Consider the following 23,657-nt stretch of genomic DNA (forward strand, 5'->3'; position numbering starts at 1 on the left):
TTCTGGCTCCCCCGACCCAGAGCAAAGCGCTCCCCTCCTCCGGCTGCCGACAGTCAGCCCGGCTTCTTGCACAGCCCCCTGGTTACCCCCTCACCCCGTCCCCCCAGTTAGTCCCTAGCTTCAGTGCTGGAGAGCCTGGCTTCCGCACTCCTTTGTTTTGCTAGGAAGAACCTGTCCTCACCCAGGGCTATGCTGGAGCTGGTTCAGCTCGGTGTGGTGGAAGCAGATCCAGGAACTACCACAGCTGCTCCTTGAGCAGCCCCATCTCTCTGCCAGCTCCTGCACCCCTCATTCCAGTGGGTCCTCCAGATACCCCGATAGTTGACACCCTGGGGGCAGCGCATCCCACCACCACCCGCCCAGACCACGCGCTTTCCAGCTTTGCCTGGTGGGACTCAACTCCTGCAGCCTGGAGTATCCAGGAAGGGAATTTGGCAAGGCCCCCTCAGAGTGATGCAAAGGGAACAGAGGCCAGCAGAGCTGCGCGCGTTTCTACACATTCATGTGCCTTGGTACAGCCCAGATGACCACCAGTTGGGTCACTGTTGGACTTGTTTTAAGCCCTGACATAACCTGCTCCAGACCTGGTCTGTCATTTGTCATTCTGCAGCCCCCTGCTGCAGGGATGAAATGAGGCATCTCCTCCAATTACAAAGTCTGCCACTGTGCCTTGCCATGACCCTGTGGCTTCACCCAGCCAGGCCTTGGAGATCTTCCCCTGCCCATCCCGCAGTTCCTCACCCAGAAGCGGACATCACTTTGAGCCTGCGCAAAACGTCGTTGGAGCTGCTCCAGCTCATTTTGGCACTGCAGGATCTCAGCTGCTTTCTCTGCCTCGTACTGATCCAGGAGCACCTTGGCTTGCTCCATCATTTCCCTGTCCTTCTCTTGGGACTGCTGCAGGTCCTTGCGCGTCCTCACCAGCAGCTTGTAGCGGGAAATGACATCCTGGATGTCCTCAAACTGCAGCACAAGGATCCTGGGTTTAGTAATGCCCCTGCCCTCCCCTCATGACTGCAAGTCTCGTGCTGTTTGGCACCCTGTCCTGACCAGGGACAACACCTCCCCCAGCTGAAAGATTTCCCCTCTTGGCGAGCCTGCTGCCCCAGTTGGTTTGTGAGCGTCACACATTCCCTGTTTGATGGCCCCATTGTGCCGGTCCCAGAGCTGCCACTGCCAGCAGCAAGGGGAGATGTCGTACCACCCCCCAGTGCTCTGATAGGAAACAAAGCACAAGTGCAGCTGCCAGGGCCAAGTCACCCAGCCATGGGAGTGGGGCAGCCGGGCCGCAGGAGTGCGAGCGATGCAGGGAGGGACGCCCGCACACCCTTGAGAAGGGCTCAGCTTTCCCGACAGCTGCCTGGGCTCCCATTCTTGGGCAGCTTGGCCCTCCTCCCAAACCATCCATGTCACGTGAAACAGTGACACAAAGGGGTCCCCATGCCCCTCAGCTCTGTGCTGTTCCCCCTTCTAACACTTTTTCTTGGGTTTTCTCAAGCTTTTGTCTCCTTTTCTGCTTTTCCTCCCCTCACTCTGGTCCCCTTGGCTCACCTGGCTTGCAGGGAACCTCCTCCCATCCCACCTGAGGTCTCTGGGTTTGACCAAGTGTCATGATTTCCCTGGACTTGCCTTATCTCCTCCAGGTTTAACATCCACATACAGCCCTCCCTGAGGCCATGATCTGTCTCTCATGTCCAAACTCACCTGTGGGGAGATCTTCACCACATCCTCCAGGTAGTTTTTGAAGATGGAGTGCTTCTGCACTTGGCTGCTGAGCTTCTGGTGTTCCTTTTTCAGGGCTTCGAGTTTCTTCTTAGCCCTCAAAAGCTCCATCTCCTTTTGTGTTTTCTCCTCTCTTTCTCTCACGGCTTTCTTCAGAGCTTGGACTCGCAGCTGATCGTCTTCCTAGTGATGTTTCCCCCACCAATACACACACACACAGAAGGAAAGGAAGGCAAGGGCAGATGGAGCTGGGTCACCCAGCAGCACTGGGAGGAGATACACTCACAGGGGACAGAGCAGTGCTGCAGCACCCCGGGGAACATCTTCCACATCTTTCCACACAAGCAGAGCTGTGGAGCCCTGTGTGTCCTTGTCTGCAGTGGCTGTGCTGCTCTGGCTGAAAACGAGTTCATTTCCTTCCTGCAGTTAGAAACCTTTCTTTACCACAGCTAGCACGCTCATTATTTGGAAGGCATCCAAATGCACCCAAAGCATTTCAAGATGAAAGAAACCTGTGAGCGTCCCCAGGTCATGAGCAAGGGAAAGAACACGTTTCAGAGCCAATATATTCCTATTGCTTCACTGAGGTTATACCGCCCATGACACAAACTCCGTGCTGTCAGACCACAGACTAGTGCAGAGATCATTGCTAAAAATGCAGTTGCAACCAAAGAAAGATTTTCTAAAGCTTGATTCCTATGTCTTATCTTGATTTCAGAATTGAAATAGTTGCTTTTAAAGGAAATTCTCAAACTTAAAAAAAATCATGTAGGAAGATACATCACAGGTGACAATCTGTCACTACAGTGGTACTAATCAAGGTGAAATTAAGCCGTATTCAGTGTAAAGCACACACACACATATTTATATGAAAAGAATTGCAACCATCATTTCTATGTTTCTTTTTAATGAAATATTTTCTTCTATTTTGTGGTTCTTCTATGTGAGCCACAATCTACCTCCATGTCACACGTTCAATGTGATTTTGTTAGTCTGCAGAAAGACACAGGGCAATACTCATCCTTCAAAATCTCCCCGGAAACATCAATGGCTCTTTCAAAAGAAAAAGCTACTTTCCTGTTTTAATTAAATGCTTCAGAAGCATTCAGCGAGATTTAACCTGAAGAACATGAAAGCATAAAACTCCTTCAGCGGTTGCATAAAACAGATCTAAATCGGCACAGGAAGGGACTTTTCTGCTGTTTGTCTTTGACCCCGGATATCTGAGCATCTCAGAGTCCCAAACGCATTTGTCGGCAAAGCAGCCGCCTGTGCCGCAGCCGGGCTGCACGCGGCTCTTCCAACGCAGGCACACAGATATTCAAGATGAAGGGTCTTTTTTCCCAAGTTTCCCAGTACCCAAGCACGCAGCAGGTGAACTCCGCACTTTTGGGGAACACTTTCCTGCCCTTTTTCATGTGTCTGTGAAAACTCACCCGAAATCTAAACAGTTCTGAAAATCCAGGCTAAAGCAATTTGCTGAAGGTCACTTAAGAAGGTCTGAGAGTACGAAATGTGGAACAGAGCACAACTCTGCATGTCCAAAGCAAAAAGCTTAACCATTTGACTTCTATATTTATCACTGCATGCTACATTGGGATAGATGCAAACAGATATTTTACTTTATATACAGATTACAGCCAATCAGAGAATCCTGCATCACTTCTAGACATACCTTTGTACTGGGATGCAGCTGCCACCAGCTCCACCAGCAGTAGCAGCTTCAACAACACAGAGACCAACCTGCATCCCTGAAGATGGGCAGAGCAGGCAGGATGGTCTCCTGGAGATACAGGCCGAGTCTCTTGGGAAAGAGAGCGGTTCAAACACAGCATCTCCCCTGCCGCTGGGAGGAAGAGCAGCACGGCCGCTTGCCTTTCAGGGCTGCTGCAGGCCCAGGCTGCAGGTCACAAAGCAGGGGCCACACGTTTCAGTGAGTTTTGCCAGGTCACAGGACAGGCTCGGCAGCTGTGCACATATCCCTCACCCAAAACAGGGCACGGGAGGAGCTCTGCACATGAAGAGCTGCAATGTGGGAACGCAACTGCCTAAGTCCAGACCTCCACCTGCATCTTCCCTGCAGGTCTAGCATGTCGGATATTTTAAAAACATGGAAAAATTGGGGCTTTCCACTGAGATTATATCAATGCGTTCAGTTTTTGGCCCCTCACACCAAGAAAGGCCTTGAGGTGCTGGAGAGAGTTGAGAAAAGGGAGCGGAGCTGGTGAGGGGCTGGAGCACAAGTGTGATGGGAGCGGCTGAGGGACCTGGGGGGTTCAGCTGGAGAACAGGAGCTGAGGGGAGACCTTCTGATCTCTGAACTGCCTGAAAGGAGCTTGGAGCCTGGGGTTCGGGCTCTGCTCCCCAGGAACAAGCGATGGGATGAGAGGAAACGGCCTCAAGTTGCGCCAGGGGAGGCTGAGGTTGGATCTGGGGAACAATTTCTTCCCCAAAGGGCTGTGGGGCATTGGAACAGGCTGCCCAGGGCAGTGCTGGAGTCACCAGCCCTGGAGGGGTTGAATAGATGGAGATGACACTCTCAGGGACATGGGGCAGTGCCAGGGTGGGTTAACTGTTCGACTTGATGATCTTGAGGGGCTCTTCCAACCAAATGATTCTGTGATTCTATGATAATGGTGCCTTTGTGTGCAAGAGGGGGAGCTTGAGTCAGCAGAATCAGCTGCTAGAACCAGCTCCAACACCACCACCTGGCAGGGCAGAGCTCAAGCACCAGTCAGTCTCCTGCAGCCCTGTTCCATTGCTCAGAGGAAGAACTGGCTCGCTCGGAGCTGACAGCCAGTGCGGAAGCCAAAATGCAAAGCATTAAGGGCAATTAAGGCACTGGATGTGAGCTGGGGCTCCAGCTAGTGTGAACAGAAGCCATCATCTCTCAGTGTCTTATCTGTGAAGTAGTGACAAGGGCATTGCCCCTGCAGAGGACTAGGAGGCTGCATATTTTGAAGATACAATAGACTGCAATGCATAGCGATGGACTGATAATGGAGACATGCGCTGCTTTTTTAGAGCTTTTCACTATTAACTTTTCATAATTTCTAAACCTGCAAAGCTACTGGCATATTCCTGTCTTTTTTTTTTTTAATGATACGATTTTTGAGTAATATAGTTTTGGCTCATCAGTACTTGATCAAGCTTTTAAGTAACAAAAAGGAGATGAGACCTGTGAAGAGGGTATAGCAATACGAGCAGTGCCTACCCTGATGTATGAAAACAGCCAATGCAAAATCATTTTCATTACTGAAACTTGCTGCAGTGCAGGAAACATATTCCAAAAAAATGAGAGGATGTAACGTGCTGTGCGCACGTGGTTCGCATCTCAGCAGCACCTGGTACCTCCCATTCATGCCACCAGAGCTGCATCTGCTGACACTCACCAGTCGATTCGCAAGAGCAATGGTACACGCTGTCGCTTCGGCTTCTTGCTGACACTTGAGTTTGTCGGAAGTGGCCTTCTCAAACTTGGCTGTGAGCTTCCTCAGGTTCTCGTTGAGGCGCTGTACGTGAGAAAAGAAAATAAAAGGAGAAAATCACAGCACAGTTTTAAGGCAAACCCTTCTGGAGAGATACTCCCCCTGCGGCAGCAGGAGCAGCGCGGAGCAGCCGGGTCCTGGGTTACATTGTGTGCTTGGAACTCACACCCTCAGCGCAGGGCACAGGCGAAGAACCTGCAAAACTAATGTATTTGGTGTGAATTTAAACTGGGAAAAGGGGTCCTTATGGCCAAGCACCTATGAGTGGTGCTATAGCTATGAACAGGGCAGCTAAGAAAACCAAGTCTTTTGTTCTCTGATGCTGCAGCCCCTCTGGTCTCGGTCCAGTCCTTGAGGCTCTGCTGAGTTGCGCGCAGAACCCCAAGGGGCTCCTGGGGCTTGAACCATCGCCAGAACACACCTCCTGTGCCCTCTTTCTAGAAAGGACTATGACATAGAAGTCAATAAAGTGATCCTGCTCCTAAAGCTGCCTGAGCTGCCTTGGACACTGTGACAGAGGAGCGCAAGCAGCTCCAGGTGGGACCATCTCACGTGCAGGCCGGCTGCAAAGTGTTTGAGGGCTGGGAAGGGGCAGAAGCTCCCAAAGCACCTGGAGCCCCCCACACTGTCCCTTTGCTTGGCCAGAGCTGCTCACACTCAGGTCTAAAACAAACCAAGGGCTCCCACAAGCACTTGGAGCATCTCACTTCTGATAAGAGAGGCAGAAGTAATAATAGATTTTATCTCCACCCAGTGCAAACTGCTTAAGGATAAACTGCTCGTAAATCACTCTAACGCTGTTTGAGCTACGCTAGAAACAAACCTGAAAATAAAAAAGGATTCGATTCGATTCGATTCGATTCTATTCTATTCTATTCTATTCTATTCTATTCTATTCTATTCTATTCTATTCTATCCTATCCTATCCTATTCCATTCCATTCCATTCCATTCTATTCCATTCCATTCCATTCCATTCCATTCCAGTATCTGCAGCTCTCCAGGATACTGGAAAACACAAAGCGCTCCCTCCTTGACCTGTCTTGGAATTAATAACACAAAAAGTTTCTGTCCCTGCAGGTACATGAATGTGTGTGCATACGTACACTCCTATATATAAAACCCCATTACACAAGCACAATCTGATACATGAGCGTGAGCTGTGAGAACAGGTCAGAGCTGCAATGCCCACCAGACCCACTCTGCAGTAACACACAAACACATCTGTGTGCAGCTGGGAGGACAGCTCTCACTTCTATATCTACCCTCCCCAGATTTGTAGTGACCTTACTTCCCAGGCAAAGTGATAAGTATTTTTGAAAATCCAAATAGTCTCATTTATTCCTAAAAATAGATATGCGGCAGCTCAGGGCCCTGTTGTGAGCAGGTATGAATCAGCCTCACGTCAATGAAGGTATCCAAGATATCACAGTTTGATAAGCAGGGATATCCCTCCAGATCCAGCCCTGCGCCGAGCAGTGTGTCATTACCCACCTGCAGAGGGGAAAACTCACCTAAACCAATCAGTTTTGCAAGCGCATGCTGGTGAGGTACCAGTAATCCCCCCAAAGATTGGGGGGATTGCCACTTCCTTTACCAAATCCCACTTCTTCGAAAAAAGAAAGAAGAGAAAAAGCTCAGACATTAAAAGCTTCAGAAACAAGAACCATAAAGGGATAAAAAAATGTTTCCCAGTGCTGTATTTCACATCTGAGATGGGAGAATTAGAGGCTAAATAGCTCTAAATCCAGCCCTGCTCCAGGTGCTGTGCCCACCTCTGCAGCAGGAAGGGGCTACTGGAGGAATCTGCAGCCTTTTCTTTAATATTTTTAGTTAAAAAGTGTAGTAAGCATTTTAAGAAGCCTAGGAGGCATCAAAAGAGCTATATATTTTCTAAAACGAAGATGGAACAGATGAGTCCTCGCACGAGCTGGGCTGCAGGAACAGCGCTGCCCCTCTCTAAGTGCACATCTCAAAGCCGCATATTTCAACACAGAACTGTCAGCCCAGCTGACAACACATGTTGATTTTTAAAGGGGATTTTGCACACACTGTGGTGTCAGTACGAAGGCACAGACACACAGGATCCTTCACTCATGAAGGAGGATGCCAGATCCACAGCATGTTAAGAAAAGGCAGGTTTCGGGGCACATGCTCCAAAATAAGTCAATATTTTTACTTACTTGTCAATATTTTTTACGTATTTTGATTTTATTGACTTATTTGTCTGGGTTTTTTGTGGGGTTTTTTTGCTGTCTGCAGTGCTGGTCCAGCTCTGGGTCCTCAGCACAGGACACACATGGACCTGCTGGAGCGGGGCCAGAGGAGCCCCAGGAATGATCCGAGGCTGGAACAGCTCTGCTGGGAGGACAGGATGAGAGAGCTGGGGGGTTCAGCTGGAGAAGAGAAGCTCCGGGGAGACCTTAGTGTGGCCTTTTCATACGTCAATGGGGTTGATAAGAAAGATGGGGACAGACTTTTGAGCAGGGCCTGTTGCGATAGGACAAGGGGTGATGGTTTAAACTAAAGGAGGGAGATTCAGGCTGGACATGAGGAAGAAATTGTTGCCCTGAGGGTGGTGAGAGCCTGGCCCAGCTTGGCCAGAGAGGTGGTGGATGAACCATCCCTGGAGACATCCCAGGCCAGGCTGGGTAAAGATGTCCCTGCTGCGCTGCCTTTTTTCTTTTTTTTTTTTTAATTAGCAAAAAACTAAATAAGGATGATGCACAAGATTTGCCATCAGGGAGCTGTGCAGGGACAAACTTTTAGCCTCGTACTTCAGCAGTCGTCATCCTGCAAAAAACGCCCATCATCGGGGACTGAGCGCAGGGAGCCAGCCCAGCACATGCTATGAGTGCTCTGAATGAGCCTCCGGTTCCTCTTCCCCCCCAGGAACACACTGGTTTGAGACAATGAGTGTCCTGAGGACCCAGGTGTAGAGGTAAATTACGTTTTGAAAAACTAGGTGGGAATAATAAGAATTATTAATTAGCCTTTCTTTCAAGGTGTAAGCAAGGCTGGCGAAGAACAGATGAAATGTAGAAAGCAGCAGTAAAAAAAAATCTTTGGATTCCCACTCCACACGTGAGCACAGAGAAGCAGTTTGCTCCAAAGTGGAGGATTTCTCCCCAGGCAGTGACCAGTGTGACAAGTCACGGAATCCCAGAATGTCAGGGGTTGAAGGGACCTGGAAAGCTCATCCAGTGCAATCCCCCATGGAGCAGGAACACCCAGCTGAGGTTCCACAGGAAGGGGTCCAGGCGGGTTTGAATGTCTGCAGAGAAGGAGACTCCACAACCTCCCTGGGCAGCCTGGGCCAGGCTCTGACACCCTCACCAGGAACAAGTTTCTTCTCGTATTTAAGTGGAACCTCCTGTGTTCCAGTTTGCACCCATTGCCCCTTGTCCTGTCACTGGTTGTCACCCAGAAGAGCCTGGCTCCATCCTCCTGACACTGCCCCTTTCCATATTGATCCCCAGGAATGAGTCCCCCCTCAGTCTCCTCTTCTGCAACTCCAGAGCCCCAGCTCCCTCAGCCTTTCCTCACACGGGAGATGCTCCGCTCCCTTCAGCATCTTGGTGGCTGCGCTGGACTCTCTCCAGCAGTTCCCTGTCCTTCTGGAACTGAGGGGCCACCACTGGACACAATATTCCAGGTGTGGTCTCCCCAGGGCAGAGCAGAGGGGCAGGAGAACCTCTCTGACCTACTGACCACCCCCTTCTAACCCACCCCAGGTACCATTGGCCTTCCTGGCCACAAGGGCCCAGTGCTGGCTCATGGTCACCCTGCTGTCCCCAGGACCCCCAGGTCCCTTTCCCTTACACTGCTCCCACCGAAGGGCAAGCACTTACAGCAATCTTGGCCTTGATACTGGCCAGCTTGTCCTGGGCAGCCGCCAGCTCGGCGTTGGCCCTGCTCAGAGCCTGCCGCTTGGGCTGCACCTCGCAGAACACAGCGTGGAACCGCACCATGTTCACCACCCAGGAGCAGAGCCCGGCCGCCGCCAAGGACTTGGTGGTCACAAATTCGGGTTTAAACTTGGGATCCTGTAAATAGGGCTGAAGGGCTTTGAGGCAGTTCTCATGGATGTTCTCCTTGTCGAACTTGATCAAGGAGTCCAGGAAGCCATCCACCCTGGCCATGGCGGCCAGACCTGCACATGAAGAACCAGTCACCCTGCTGCTGCTCGGGAAATTCATTAAAAATACCCGTCTTTATCTACATATTTCAGACATGAAATGACATTTACCGTCTTTCCATTCTCTTGTTGCTGGGTTAATGATGCCAAAGAGCTCATCATTGGTGACTGCCTTGGGGTTGAGGTCTGTCCAGACAGGACGTCGCTTCATTATCTGGTAAGTCCTGTTCAGGGATCTCATCACCTGAGACTTGCCCGTGCCCGCGTTACCCACCACGAAGACAGAGTGCCGGACCGTCAGCAACTCCTCCAGCTGCACCACCTGAGAAAAACACTCCCAAATTTTAGACAAAGATGCCAAACTGAAGTTCAGGTCTATAAAATAGGTCCCACTGGGCCACCTCTTTAGAAAGACGTGACCCTGAGACACAAGCAGATTTGACAATTGAGTTTGGTCCAGCCACTCTAATCACAATGGGTGAAATCCTCAGCCTGCAGATAAACTTTCAGCGCTGTTTATACTTGACAACCACCACCTGATGAGGCCCTGCTCTCCAGGGGCTACACTTTCATGAGCCTACAAAAGTTGGCCCCTTTGGAAGCCCAGAGACTGATCCAGTGCTGACTTCAGGAGCAGGTGCAACTGCCTCAGACCCAGCACAGCTGACTGCCCTCCAGCGAGATCTGCCTGCAAGGACAATGCTGTGCAGAGCTCTCTTTGTAGAAGCAAAGCTGTTTGAGAAAACCCAAATGATTTGATGGCGATGTGGGTGTAGCAGAAGATCTCTTGGTCTTACTTTGAGCACAAAGTTGTCCTCAGCCTGCAGCCGGAGGTCCAGCACAGCCTGCCTCACAAACGACTCAAAATTCAGGTCACGCTTCCGAGGCACATCCAGTGCAGGGAATAGATCCCCAATCAGCCCCATAAACACCGGCACATCATCCGTCACAATCTTGGGGATGTTGAAGTCACGAAGAGAGCGCATCAGAACCTGGTCTTCGGGTCGCTCTGGGTCATCTCGCTTGAGGGAGCCAGCAACAACTAGCACTGACTTAATGGCACGCAAGCCCCAGTCGTAGTGATCCTACACCAGAGGAAGAAAAAAAAAGAGGCATGAGTTTATGCTTAGACAGTACCATGTAGGGTGAAGAACCACCATTCCCAAACTGCCAGACTAGTAAGCAATGAAAATACATCTAAATCTGTTATTTGCATTGTGGCCAGAGACCTTCTCCAGCCTGAGTGACCTGGTTTCCATCTCAGTAGGTGAGATTCCCGTCAGGGACAGTATTAAAGAGTCAAATAATTCAGCTGTTCAGACCATCACATGGGCTCACAGTTGGCAGTAAGACAGCAGCAGGATTTGCACTCCAGAGACCAAAGCAATTTGTTTCACCTAAATCATAAAGCACCTATAGCAAGGCCAGCCAGCCCCCTGCATCTGCAGGAGCCACCAAGGTGAAAGGCTTGTTAGTCCATTATGAGGCCCCAAAGACCCAAGTTTCTCCACCCTGCCCATCACAAGATGACAAGCCTGTTTGGTCTCAGAGGAGGTCCAGGAATAAGGGGTCAGTAAAGACATTGCTGAAAAAGTACCACAAAACGGCATGAGAAGAACTCTCAAGCCAACAAACAACTGTTCATATTTCTGCCCTGTTAACACCCTCCAGAGCACAGCTCGACAGCTGACTGCTCTGTGTGGGAGGCCATGGCTTCCACCAGGCCCCTCAAGGCACAGCACCAAGTTTCTGCGACAGAGCATATCCCACCCAGCCTCATGCTGGCACAGCCAAGATCAGGTTTGTATCATCAGGAATCCTGATTCAGGTCTCCTCTGGACCCAGCTTCGATCTACACAAATAATGACAAGGAAAAATCTGATTTGCTTTGCACTGACAGTAACTCTAACAAGACCTGGAACCAGCCTAAGGCTGAACTCAGAGAGGGACACCATAAACCCTTTGCAGGCAGGAGAATCAATAGGAAGAGACTGGAAAGCAAAAGGTCACTGAATACTACCCCAAACATGGTGTCATTTAAACTCACTGAAAGGTCTCCCATTAATGCAGCTGGTCAAATGCTTTTGTCCCTGCAGATGCTCCAGTAAAGCAGTCTGAAAATTTTATTGCTCCGATGATCACCAACCCTCTCCTCCCCCAGCAGCCAGTGCAAATGCAGCCATTAAATAAAAGCTGTGAAACGTTAGCCATGGAGCTGAGCAGCACAGTGCCATGTTTCTGCTGATTTTGGAGATTCATCATACCACTCAGCCACAGAATCAGGCTCACCTGCTTGGACAGGAGCTCTTTGCAGAGTTGGTAGAGAGTAATGAACTTCCTGGCTAACACCCGGGCCTCGATGAATCCCTCAGCCACCAACATAATTTCACAGATCAGCTCAAAGTCTGGCACAACCATCGCACACGGCCTAAAATGACAGGTGAGGAGGCATTGCAGAACAAGTATTTCTTGACTACAGGTCTTACAGGCAGCGCATTTGCAGCTTCATCTTCTAGGCCTTCTTTTATGAGCCAGGTCACCCTCTGCCTTCCCCACGACAAGGGACAGAGCTCCTTTGCCCTGCCTGTGCGTGCCCAGACCCAGGCCTGTTGTGCAAGGCTTAAACTACCTGCGAATGCCCTATGCAAGTGAATTCCCCAAGGACAGGAGGTCGAGCCTGGATGTTCCAAAAGACAGTTTCTGCCAGGTCACAAACCCTGACCTGGACTCACCTGAAGAGAGCTTTTAAATTCTCAGGTAGCTCTGTTCGCCCTGCGTAACCAGGGTTCATGGTGATGAAAATGCCTACTGATGGTACTAAGTTGATGTCTTCTCCAAGAAAATTGAAGGATTTCTTCTTCTCCCGTATTGCATCCTGCACGCTCTTCACCTAGAAATCAAGACAGTACTATAGTATCAGCGTTCACTTATGAAAAACACATCAGACAACGGTGCTTCCTTCGTTACTCTTGGCCTCGTGACAAATGGGGCTAATCACTGTTTTATTTTTTACCGGCAGCATAAAGCTTTATACACTGTTTGGAGTACATCAGCATGGCAATATCAATTTCCCATCTCAGTCAAACTCTGGCAAAGCAGAAAAAAGAGCTGAAGAGAGTGGAAAGTCAAAATGCAAAGGAGTTGCAAGACTTCACACCTTTGCTCCATGAGACAATGATGAACGTGGGTCAGGAAGAGCAACTCAGGAGCGGGAAATGTCCCCAGCACTGCCTGCATTCACCTTGGCTTTTGACATCACCTGTGGGACACTGCTCAGCACATCTCACAGCAAAAACACCACCAAAGGCTCCACCATCTCTGAACCAGCCAGCCCAGCAGAGGTCTGATGTGTGAGAGAGACACAGGGCAGTACAGGTATCCACAACACAGCCAACACCCAAACGCACTCCCCAAAGTCTATCACAATATGGGCCCATTATTCCCTTTCCCCATCTCACCTCTCCCCACACAGCGTTGCTCTTCAGGACATCCCAAAACCCTCCTGTGCCTGCTCCGTTCCCTGACCAGGCCCAGAGAAGGGGTAGCACCTCCCAATAAGCTTGGCCTCAGCTCAGTTGTAAACTGACCACTTGATATCACTTTTAAAGATTTTGGGACATCAGATGTTTGATTTAAAACCAAAACCAGAAGGCAGAAGCTGTAAAACCTCTCCTAACACCTTCACTCACTAATATTATATTGTTTTTTATATTTGCCTGATTGCAGCTTTGTTCTGCTCATTCCTCTCCTTCCGAGGAGTTCACCTCTCTGCAAACAGCACCTCAGCGAGGGGCAAATCTCTCTCTATTCACCGCTCTAACCTCACTACTGTTTGCCATCTCAAAGTAAAGCAATTAATCGAATTTTTCCCTGTAAGGAACCATATCGACATCAGCTGCATGAGTAAGACAGCCAATTAAACATCGCCATGGTAACACTCCTAATAGCAGCCAGGAGACACCATGATGGAATGACGGCCGTGCCGCTTTCTTCAGCTGCCACGCTCCAGCCAGGAGCGAGGGAACCATGAGCAGTTGAGTCATTCCTGGGCTTCTTTTGTTCAGCTTCCCTTTTTATTTCAAGATCCTCAAAGACTTTTTTTCAATGACAACTTTAAACTAGGACCTGACGGAAGAGAAATTGAGAGGGAATGATACATAAACTCTTGTACCTGCCTGGGGCTTCTCTGGGATGCCACATAAGGTACCAATTATGAGTGAAACAGATGAGAAGAATGAGGAGTTCATGGAGGGGTTAAGAACAATGTCTTTGACCGAAACATTTACAGAAGTGTAGAAACTTCTGAGCTTTATATCTTTCTATAACACTGAGCCCAAAAGGGAGTCCAGGAACAATTCAGCACCTCAATCAGATATTAGGATCCTAAAACACGCACTCAGCTGACAGTTGGATCCTGAAGAACTTGGGCACTTTGGCACCTCAGTTTTCTGCACTGAAGCCCCCCAAGGCTTCCCCTGTATAAAATAATGCCAGGTTTCCTCATGGGCTGGTAAGAGGAGGGGAAGGAGGACGCGAAGTGACAGATTATATATATAAGCACGAGAGCACAGGACTTTCTGGCACGATGGGGAGGCCAGTCTCCCTTCCAGCCCTTCTCCAGGGATGCTGCTGCGCTTCACACGAGACTCACCAACACAATGCACTGAGCAGCTAAACTACAGAGGAGATGAGAAACCATTCGCCAGGGGAAACACCCATGCCCAGCTGGGCACCGCTCCAATAGCTCTGTCCCAGGTTTAATCCCACGGTGTCAGGGTACCCTGGGCAAGCGCGTCAGCAAGGGCCGCAGATCTGCCCCAGATTCCAGCTCCCGAGTGTCACCAGCTGACACTGGCTTTTGGGAGCACCACGGGGCTGCACACATTCCTCCAAGGAATGGTGCCAGTTGGCCAGGAATACCTTCCAAAGCCACTTGGCAGAGCTGTCGTTACAGACACCAGAACTAAATCCACAGCCATACAGTTTTGGAGACAGGTTAAGAAAATTAATCCTGAATGTATTCCCATTTCCTGAGTATGACACACAACCTGTGCCTGACCAGGGGTGATAAGGAACCCCCAGAAGTCCAGCGGATCTGCCCCAAACACCCCTCTTCCCCTCTGTGAAAATTATTCCCTACATTGCAGACTGAGCAGCCGCAAGTCAAGGCAGCTTCTCTGTCTTGAAACGATGTGCTGCAATTATCTCACAGCAGATTAATGACACGAGTGCTTTCCTGAGGAGGAACAGGTACAGAGCCATGGTGCGTAGTGGTCTGGGAAAAGATGCTACAAAGAATTGTCTTGGCACAAATGCTGTAACTGGGGCAAGAAAAGTGACAAATATCTTTGCAGCACGTAACTGCGACATCTTGGCAGTGCTGTGATATTCATGTGATTAATCTTGAGATCTAATCCCACACCTGCCTATACACAGAACTGAAACCGGCAATATGCAATTGCCATTTTTACCCTTGCTCCAAAGACTGCAGAATGGCTCTGCTCTGTTTGTATTTATTTATGAGTGTTTCTCCACTCACCTGTACAGCAACCACAGAAAGGACCTCAACTGAGATCCTGTTAAATTCATCAAAACAGCCCCAGGCTCCCGTCTGGGAAAGGCCTTTGTAAATATTCCCACAAGACTGGAAAAACAAAACAAAAACAAAGATCACAAGAGTGAAATCATAAATGGAATCAACTCCAGCAAAAAATTGATTTTATTTCCCAGCCTGTTTATTTATAGCAATTTACAGTCTATTGTGGGTATTTAGAAAAGTGCATGGAAACAGCAGGCACAACTCAATTATAATATTTATAGCTCTGCGCAGCTTGCCACTTTATCTGCTAATTGCACTTTCTCGATATATCTGTGCACCAGTTTCATTTAAAGGTCACTTGTGCTGAATTACTGATGGTCCCGTTTCCTGGGAGAGCCCATAAGCTAAATGAAATATGATCCGAGGCTACCAAAATCACTGTACCGTGCCAGACTGGCAGAGAGCAAGACTCAGCCTAATGATTCAGTGCTCTGTAGCGGCTGAAGGTTCACTATGTTTTGGGTTTATTCTGGGAGAGGATCCTGAGAAAACCAGGACAGGTCCCTCCCCGTGCCAGGGGCTGCCAGGTCGCGAGCACGCCGAGAAGAAACGACCAGGGTCCAACTATCAGCACAGCCTTGGTCTCAACTGAACAGACCAACATTTTTGAAGAATTACACATGAAATCTAACTCCAGAAAGGAAGGGAAATGCATAATGAGGCAGAGAAGATAGTTCGGGTCTCTGCCTCCTGAAGAACCTTGTGCAAATCTTAGAGAAGGAACGGGAGGAGAAGGAAAAGGCATTCAGCTTAAAGGAGTGTAGCAGGGATTTGGAGAGAGGTGATCACAGAATCCCAGCCTGGTGGGGCTGAAGGGACCTCTGCAGATCCCCCAGTCCAAGCCCTGCTCACGCAGGGTCACAGAGAAGATCACACAGGTGGGTCCAGGCGGGTTTCAATGTCTCAGAGAAGGAGACTCCACACCCGCTCTGGGCAGCCTGGGCCAGGCTCTGGCACCTCCCAGCAAACAAGTTTCTGCTCATGTTCAGATGGAGCCTCCTGTGTTTCAGTCTGTGCCCGCTGCCCCTCACCCTGGCGTTGGGCACCACTGAACAGAGTCTGGTCCATCCTCTGACACCCACCCTGAGATATTGATCCATTGATCAGATCCCTCTCAGCTTCTCTTCTCCAGCTCAACAGCTCCAGCTCTCTCAGTCTCTCCTCACAAGAAAGAAGCTCCAGACCCCTCAGCATCTTTGTAGCCCACTGCTGGACTCTGTGCAGTTATTCCTTCTTAAACTGGGGAGCCCAGAACTGGACACAACTCCAGATGTGGCATCACCAGGGCAGAGCAGAGCGGAAGGAACAACCTCCCTTGACCTGCTGGTCATACCTCTCCTAATGCACCCCAGGTACCATTGGATTACTCTCATCCTTCAGGTTTGCTCGGGCCCTGAGCATCCCCAGCCCCATGTGACCGCACTGCAGCCGAGGTGGGAGCCATACCTTGTAGTCCATCTGCTCGGAGCAGTTAAACACGTACACCATGATGCCCAGGGCTCGCCCCAAATCTTTCGTAGTCTCCGTCTTGCCAGTGCCCGCAGGGCCTGCAGGTGCTCCGCTCATGGTCAGGTGCAGTGACTGGGTCAGGGTGATGTAACATCTTTCACAGTGAATGATGAATGAAAAAAGGAAATATGTCCAATAGGTCAACTGTGGGCTGCAGGGCAATAGCACTAGAGCATTGCACTCAGCAGAGCCTCTCCTCTGAAAAGCTGTACGTGAGCAGGGGTCATGTCTGAGCTGAAAGCCTTCTTGGCATTAATTACCACCTCTGCTCAGCTCTGTTTTCTCCAAGAGATACTCATCTTCCACCAAGGTCTGCCCAAACCTCTTCATGTCCAGCTTGTGTTCTCTCTGGATCCTCATACAACTCATGGATATTGGGCACATCTCAGGCAGTATGAGAAAAGGACAGCTTTTCTGGAAGACCTGTCACTGACAGAAACCTGCTCAGGTGGCCTATGAGTGAACCCAACTCAAAGCTGCAGCAAGTCCCAAAGTTTCTCCATCATGTTGATGATGGACACTGGGGTGGTGTCCACATGTGAGTATCTATACTACCTGTATAAGCCACAGAGGTGTAGTCAATATAGCCAACAAAACCTGATGATACCTGGGGGCTTGACGCAGCTGACTAACACAGGTGACTAGAGCCACCTGAGATGCTCTTGGTTGCTGAAATGTCACATAGGGTGGAGAGATATGACAAGGGGTCCATAGGAGACTTTTACACTTCTGGATTGGCAGCTGGAAGCCAGGTGGGACAACACAGAGTATCTCAAGTAACCCTAGGTGTCCCCACTGAGGCAACCAGGTAGATGTCTGCTTCAAGATGGGATGAAAGCTCTCTAGACTCACCAGCTTTAAGGACTGTGGACATCTTGTGCACAGGAAGACACCCACAAGTGTTTTAATGTGTGAGCTGAATCCCACCCAGGGATCTGATGTACAAATTCCCCAGAGGGTACCACCAAAAACCAGATAAGAGTTAGAGCTCGACCACTGGAGTGCTGGGACATGGAGACAGAACAAGAGGGATACAGGTGTCTGAACTAAATCCATCTTTGGTTGGCATCTCTCTCTCTACCTGTGTGGCAAAGCCCAGCTATGACATTGTGTCCCAGGGACTTACCTGTCGGTCAGCGGAGTGATCACAAGCCGAGGGGTATTGCCAAGGTATTCATAGGAGTACAGGAACTGGGCGTCACAGATGTTGGCAAAGCAGTGCCGTTCCTCATCTGACCATCTGTGCCGGAGCTGTGACAGCCAAATGAAGGCCTGGGCATTGTCCACCTGCAACACACCCACAAACACCATCACAGGAAGGCCGGGGATGCCAGACACATGCAGCTCGGGAGCCAAAATAGCGACTGCTATAAAATTTTCATGGGGGATGACTGGTCCTCACTGCAAGGCAGGTGTGGTGAGGAAGGCCGCCTCCTTGCAATGCGGTGAGAAATGTCACCTCCCCATCTCCCATCAGTAAAGGGGAGGAACCAAATTAGTGACCACATTGGTGGGAGAGGAAAAAATTAATGGCCAAGAGAAAGAGCCTTACAAAAAGACTCCTGAATAGATTTAAGAAGCAGCAAGTCATGAAGAAGGTCTCATAATGCAACCAGAGTGAGAGAAGGAGCAGAGGCCATCTAGACAAGGAAGAGGTTGCAGACAGCACCAAGGAAACAGACTGGGGACAGGTGGACAAAGACAGGCATGGCCAGCGCTCTCTGCACAACCAGCAGGCAGGTCCAGATGCATCACTTCACCCCAGGCTGGACCGAGGCACCACTGAGCCCAGCTGAGCCTTGAGGACAGAAACCCTGTGAGCAGCCTGGCTGCCTCTGAGATGACACAGATGAGGGAAGAGCCACAACCCAATACATTCAGGGCATCTTCCCACCCACCTGCAAGGCTAAACACTTGGCATGGTGTCAGGGACAGGGGAGTAGTGTGGGAGAGGTGTTGCAGGAGAAGGGAGTCCCACATAAGTCCCTGTGGCCCCACACCAGACAAAGGACGCTACAAAGAACAAAGCTTGAATGCTTTTTCTTACTTTCTAAAGTCAAAACTGAGACTGAGTCCAGCAGCCTCCCAACACACCACCATCATCCACCAGCACATGTCTTGGCACCAGGATGCAGTGCCGCGCTCTCACTCCTGGTGTGAATCTGCAGCAACTACAAGTTGGTGTTGCAGGGCCATGACACAGCACAGCTCTGCAGGCTTACAGGGGCTTTCTGCACACTTACTACAAACATTGTAGAAATAAATTTAGTCATACGTCTCCCACTGAGACCGGCAGTGATCTGAATGGCCAGTGGTTGGGCCCCCTGAAGCCCCCTCTCCAGCACCCACAGAACTGTGCTGAACTGCCAACACCAACCTTCTGTGCTATCATCTTTGCCACCACATCCCGAGCATGCACGTCGATGGTGCAAATGGTCATGATTTTCTGTCTGTCGCCCTTGGAGAGCTGCCCGATCAGCATGGTAACGAGGGTGTTCAGCTGGGTCACTTGCTTCTTGTGATATTCCTTCATCGCATTCTCGTAGCCTTCCTCCACCCTGGCAAAGGCAATCCCAACCTCGGTTGTCCACCAGATCTGGGTGCAGCAAAGCGCCACCTAGGGAAATAGGCTGGTTCAGTATCAGGGAAAATACCAAAGCTTCCTTATGTTCAAGAGTGTCGGATCCACAGGGAGATCAAGGATGAAACATCCGTGACATGAAATTAAGTATTTTTTCATACAGTAGTCACAGCAGACAGTACAACAAGGATCTGCTCCATGACATCCATTTAAAACACCATCTCAGTGATAGACACATTTAGCAGCTAGTTATAAGTAAATCAGCACCTTTCACATGCCTGACACAGCAGAGGAGGAAGAGTTGGAGACCACGAGGTTGTCAGAGGTGCATCTGAGGGGCTCTTCACTCTTATCAGGCCTCACCACTTTGCCTTCCTGCTGCACCTCTCACTGCTCTGGCTGTACAGACTGCACTGCCCAAGCCCCTGGGCTCTGTCACCCAACCAAGAGCCCCAACCAGAGCATGGAGCTCAGCCTGAAAACTCCATCAGGAGACCGCCAGGATAAAGGACAACTCATCCTCCCTCTCTCCTGGATAGCAAGGTGGAGGCCAGAAACATGCCTGTCCACAGCTGCTGAAAGAAGGGAAGGGCAGGACTGATGGGGAACCCAAGAGCTACCTTTCCACGAGCCAGCCTGAGTGGTGATAAGAAGCAGTGGCAGATACCTGGGCAGGATAGTCAAAGAGCCATTGTTCCCTTGGTTTTTCCTCATAAGCCATGACGGCTTCTGTCATCTCATCTCTCACAGTAGCCCTCATGCTGTCTAGTACATGACTGAGCCAGACTTCACCCTGGAAAAGAGATTAAATCCCAGTAACACATTTGCTCTTCTTAAGTGCCTTTGGTAATTAGTGAAGATAGGAAATGAGGCAAGCATCTCAGTTCTCTTTAGACTGGACATGAGGGAAAGGTTCTTCACCCAGAGGTGCTGGACACTGAACAGGCTCCCAGGGAGGTGTCACAGCCCCAACCTGACAGTGTTCAAGGAGAGACTGGACAACGTCCTCAGACACACGGGGTGACCTGTGGGGTTGTCACTGCAGGGACAGGACTTGGACTCCATTATTCTGGTGGGTCCCTTCCAGCTCAGGACATTCTATGAGTTAACCAAACCTCACAGCCTCCTTCAGACTGGGTAGATTTGGCTAATTCTGGTACTGTAGGATTAGCATCTACTTCCAGACACCAAGAACAGAAGACAGATTTTTTTCTTGAACTCTAGCTACAGGAGGAACCAAAATGAACTCCGTCAATGAATAATTTGGTCAGGTGTGTTCCACCTCCAGGCCATGACAGAATCCCTGGTGGGATGTGGGCAGTCTGCCAGCAGCAGAAGAAAGATGCTGCCAAACTTGGGAACACAATTCCTGCTGAATTTCATATTTCACAGGCAAAGCCCTCAACAAGAAGACAGACTGAACGCAGCAAGCTCCATTGCTGGGGAGCTCAGTAGCCGGTATTACGTACTTTAGCTTCCTGTAATAGACCATGCAGAAAGGTGAAACTACCAGGATAGATAAGCTGAGCAGTAGCTTGATTCTTACATTTCATACTTTCACTCGTGGTATGAAATAATGAAGACTTGAGAAACAGGTAAAAGGCCTTCTCCTGCCAAACACACCCGTGCAGAGGTACTATGGAATAGCTTAGTCTCTTTTCAGTCTGCATCCCCTCCCTCACCGAGGATATTTGTAGCAAGCTTTAAGACTAACCTTCAAAAGGTCTTAGAAAAAATCAAATTAAAAACCTAGTCAGAAAAATGGCACAGCTCTTTCTCTCACAGTGGACTGCGACATCCACGTCCCCCCTTAGTGAGGACCTATCCAGAGTGACACGAAAGGTTGTGGTGTAAGGAGGTACTAAATCACCACCTCTTCCAGCTTTTCTCATGCACCAGGGGAGAGCAGTGAAGCTCTGTGACGTCTTGGCAAGGGATCTCACACGAGGGGCAGGGGAGCAGACTCCACCGGACAGTTTTGATAGACAAGGACTTCCCTCTCACCTGCCCACTGCAGTCGCAGGGCTCGCTGAAGCTGACGTACTCCTCCTCTCTACTGTACATTCCCAGGCCAACCTTGGTTGGCTTTTGCTCAGAGTCCCGCTGGAATTTCATCCTGGCCAAGCTGTCAAAGAGTTTGGAAAGATGACGTTGCACCTGCAAAACGGGTTGTATAAATAAAGCAACCGAGATAGGACGAGCGGAATGAAGATCACTATACATGTCACAAGCAAAATCATGTTAACAAAATATCTTGGATATTTAGGTAGCACCACATCTTCTCAAATGTGGCCAACATACTGCCAACAAAAGCCTCTTGCTGTCTCTTGTAATACTTCCACCTATTTCTACGTAATTTAGAAAACAGACATGCCTTAATAAATCATGTTTCTCCATTGGGAAATCTTCCATACAGAGCAAAAGCATAGAAAACATTGAAACACCTCATGACTCCTACCCCAAATTTCCCTACATGTAGTGATGAGAAGTCTGTAGCCATTTCTCCACCTCATCCTATTCTCAGCACAACGTGGAGTTTTCTTCACTATGAACTTTCCTGTTTTTCCACTACTAGAAACTGATTTTGTGCTAGTGAAATATCCTAAATTCTCTTGCATGGAGAAGAAAGATCTTTATTTCTGCCTAAGACCTATGATAAACAGCCCAGACCTCCTATAGAACAACCATGTTCACCAAAAGCACTCTTCCAGAAGGAAAAGAATAATTCAGTTCTTTCCTGTTCACCTCCATCTGAGTCTGCAAAGCCAACAGGGAGATGCTGTGGGCTCTCAACATCAGCATCTGCCTGCTGGGAGCTGAGCAGGTCACCAGCACTTCTTCCAGACCACTGCGTAACACACAACTGCATCACTGCGTGCCCCACGCCAATGAAGGTGAGATTCTCCTAGGATTGACGTCCCCACAGAAAGGGGAAGCTCCCAAAGCAGTCCCAGACAGGAGCTGCCTCTCTCAATTACAGCAGAGAGGTAGAAAAACTCCCATAGGGGAGATGAGAAATGAGGGAAAGGGACCTGGGGGTCCTGGGGACAGCAGGGTGACCATGAGCCAGCACTGGGCCCTTGTGGCCAGGAAGGCCAATGGTACCTGGGGTGGGTTAGAAGGGGGTGGTCAGTAGGTCAGAGAGGCTCTCCTGCCCCTCTGCTCTGCCCTGGGGAGACCACACCTGGAATATTGTGACCAGTTGTGGCCCCTCAGCTCCAGAAGGACAGGGAACTGCTGGAGAGAGTCCAGCGCAGCCACCAAGATGCTGAAGGGAGTGGAGCATCTCCCGTGTGAGGAAAGGCTGAGGGAGCTGGGGCTCTGGAGCTGGAGAAGAGGAGACTGAGGGGGGACTCATTCATGTTTACAGATCTCTAAAGGGGGAGTGTCAGGAGGATGGAGCCAGGCTCTCCTCGGTGACAACCAATGATAGGACAAGGGGCAATGGGTGCAAACTGGAACACAGGAGGTTTCACTTAAATTTGAGAAGAAACTTCTTCATGGTGAGGGTGGCAGAGCCTGGCCCAGGCTGCCCAGGGAGGCTGTGGAGTCTCCTTCTCTGCAGACATTCAAACCCGCCTGGACCCCTTCCTGTGGAACCTCAGCTGGGTGTTCCTGCTCCATGGGGGGATTGCACTGGATGAGCTTTCCAGGTCCCTTCCAACCCTGACATTCTGGGATTCTGCGTGAGATGCCCAATGCTCTGATGCTTTCAGAGAAGGAAGGGTGGAGGTGGATTTGTCCATCTAATTCTGACTCACTGACTCACAAAGAACTACAACCCTCCCTCTCATGAGCTGTGCTGCAAGTGGATGCAGCTTCTCACACACATACAAGCAGGGCCAAACCCTGGGAGGTGCTAAGTGACTCTGAGAAGCACAGGGCACTCAGCATCCCCCCAGATCACAGAATCATTTTGGGTGGAAGAAACCCTCAGGATCAAGTCCAGCCATAGCCTAGCTCTGGCACTAATCCATGTCCCTAAGAACCTCGTCTAAATGTCTTTTAAACCCCTCCAGGGATGGTGACTCCAGCACTGCCCTGGGCAGCCTGTTCCCATGCCCCACAGCCCTTTCTGGGAAGAATTTTTTTACAATATCCAATCTGAACCTCCCCTGGCACAACTTGAGGCCATTAAGCGTATCTTGAGGCCATAAGCTTATCTCTTTTCAAACCGTAAGTAAACCGTAGAAACTTTTTCTTACATGTAGAAGCTTCTGGTCACAAATCCCCAGCTGCCCCTTCCCAGACCCTGTCCAGTCTGGAGGGTTCGGACACAACCCCAGCACTTGCTGCGATCCTGCTGCCAGAGCCCGAACGCACCTGAATCTGCACAAGTTCAGCACCCAGTTCACGAGGATAATGTCATTGTGTATTTAATCCTCCTTTAGGAATCATCAGACTTTGAAACTACATTGGGAAGGCTGAGAGTGTATCTATGTATGATACTGCTTGACATTTACTTTGATTTTACTGCAAATACTTTTGAATAACAGAAAACACCAGCAATTTCTTCTTACTCAACAGAGCATTTCAACACAGTATCTTTGCTTCCTGTGTTTTTTTTTCCCTCTTCATTTTAAATATCAATCAACTATGTATTTATGATACTCTGTGGGCT

The 23,657-nt window shown here is 49.7% G+C and overlaps 1 pseudogene; it reads right to left on the reverse strand.

Moving 5' to 3' along the window:
• Positions 1 to 89: 89 nt before the first annotated feature.
• LOC139825464 (uncharacterized) overlaps positions 90 to 23,657 on the reverse strand; it is a 347,351-nt pseudogene continuing 323,783 nt past the window's right edge.

Source organism: Patagioenas fasciata, unplaced genomic scaffold (genome assembly GCF_037038585.1).
Source record: "Patagioenas fasciata isolate bPatFas1 unplaced genomic scaffold, bPatFas1.hap1 Unplaced_1, whole genome shotgun sequence".
NCBI lineage: Eukaryota > Metazoa > Chordata > Aves > Columbiformes > Columbidae > Patagioenas > Patagioenas fasciata.